The sequence below is a fragment of the Gavialis gangeticus genome, unplaced genomic scaffold, assembly GCF_001723915.1.
Source record: "Gavialis gangeticus isolate Ggan-Ray unplaced genomic scaffold, GavGan_comp1, whole genome shotgun sequence".
NCBI classification, from domain to species: Eukaryota; Metazoa; Chordata; order Crocodylia; family Gavialidae; genus Gavialis; species Gavialis gangeticus.
In genome coordinates, this window is record NW_017728992.1 from 102,880,430 (window position 1) to 102,882,607 (window position 2,178).

The following is a 2,178-nucleotide window of genomic DNA, read 5'->3' on the forward strand; positions in this document are numbered from 1 at the left end:
TCTAAAATGGTCTCAGGTAGTGGAATAAAGACTACCCTGCAGTCCTTATTCTGTAGGAGTTTTAATTACAGTTTAAGGAACAGTATTTGCCTCTTTCTACTGTTAACATTAAGAGGACCAAATATTTGTGAACCCAGCATATACTGAACAATATTCCTTACCACTACAGTTTAACCTGCCTCTTCCCTCCTCCTTTCCTTCACAGCATGTACAGACAATCTGCCATAACAGATGATGGTTTTGTACTCTGCTTCGTGTACACCTTAAACTTGTTCATCGCTGACTTTCTGCATCATAATAGGAACGCTTACAAATATCTTGGGGAATGACACACGAGATCTGAACAATTCAGCCATTCTGTCAAAAGCTAAAGGAAAAAAAATCCTGACCCAGCTACAGCAGGAAAACAACTTGCTGAAACATCACCTAAAACAGGAGGTTCCAATTCATTGGAACTCAACTTATTACATGCTTGAGCAGCTTCTGGAACAACAAAACGCTGTGCAAGATTTTGTAGACCAGTGTAAAGTAAGAAAAAGGAGATATTCTCCTAACCTTTACACTACAGAGTCTTGACAGCTGCTCTGGTTACCATCCTCCTTGAGTACTCTATGCTGACAAGGCATGTCTGCAGCAAGGACCAAATTCTGAAACCCTTACTGAATTAAGCATGCTCTTTACTCAGGCAAGCTCTCATCACATTCAATGATAATTTTGTTTTTGTAAGAATTGAAAGCAAAACTCTTTACATTTTTAGTTTTAAAAAAAGTGAGCTAATGTGAAGCAAAGAAAAATCTCATAATCTCAGGCCACTTACTGAGGATGTAGTGTCCACAGGCTCCATAATAAATAAAGGATCAGAAATAATGATTTTATATTTATATTGTGCTTTTCATTCTAAAGAATCCCAAAGTGCTTCACAAGCTCAACAATTCATTACAAGAGCTGCACACAATGATCTGCTTTACCCACAAACAAATGAAGCTATCAGAAATGGAAGCTAATTAGCTATCGCAGCAACAGAGCACAATTTAAATCTGGAAGCAAAGAATATTTTTTGACACTGCAGGGTGAATTTAGGGTCAAGCAAAATGTAATTTCCCGAATTGGAATTTCTCCAGGAGATATCCCTTAACCTTTGGTTGTTCTGGAGCAAATAAAGAGGAAAAGCAAAGAACAAATTTGCCTCAGTGTCTTGCAATAAAACCTGCATTAACATTTAAAATAAATCAAACAGGGATCTAACTTAATGTGTTTCAAATCTCAGCCCATTTACTGCTTAAAATTTGGGAGCCTGGATCATTATGACATGTTTCCTTTGTCTTGTATGCTGCTCGGGTATAATTCGGTGCCTACTAAGCCTGATGGAAAAACTTGCAGTGACTGTAATGGGATCAGACTCTATTACTATCTGATATCAGCGATTCATAGATACTATGTATTATGGTGTCTTTTGCTGACAGCCCATTCTGAAGAACTATCAATTAATAAACTATTAATACTTTCATTATGATATTCACAGAACACGTTTCTCAGTTGAACAAGCTGAAGTTTATCATTGTGTGGATTATATATAATCAATTTGGAGCTAAACCCATGATGCATGAACTATGGAATAGCCTACATAAATCTCCGGTGAGTATTACGCCTCCACAAGAAAAACTTCCATGTGCCTCCATGTTGCAGTAATCTGGATATCTCCTCCAAAAGCAAAGCCAGTGGTGTAACTAGTGGCGTGAGAGGGGCACCTGCCCCAGGCAACAAGTTAGGAGATGAAATAGACTTGCCTCTCCACCTCCATGGAGTCTGCACCATGGCACCATACCCATCCTAGGATCTCCAAAACAGACTGCTACTGCTGCTGCTGCCAATTTAAAAACAACAGCCACAATGGGCGGTGCCAGTGGTAGCAGTAGCAGCAGCTCAGCTGTTTAGGAGTTCCCACTGTGAGTAAGCTTGCAGCCCCCTTACTTCCCCTCCCCTCCACTGTATGAACAGCATGCCCTCCTCCACTCTGACTCCCCCACCCCACTCTCCCTCAGGGTTTGACCCAGATGCCATTTCTGCTTGTTACACCACTGAGCAAAACTACTTGTCCTCTCTATCCAATTCACTAAGATAGCTCCTAGGTAGCAGTATGGCGACTACAGGAATGGTGTTTTGAGGCGGGCTTCGGCT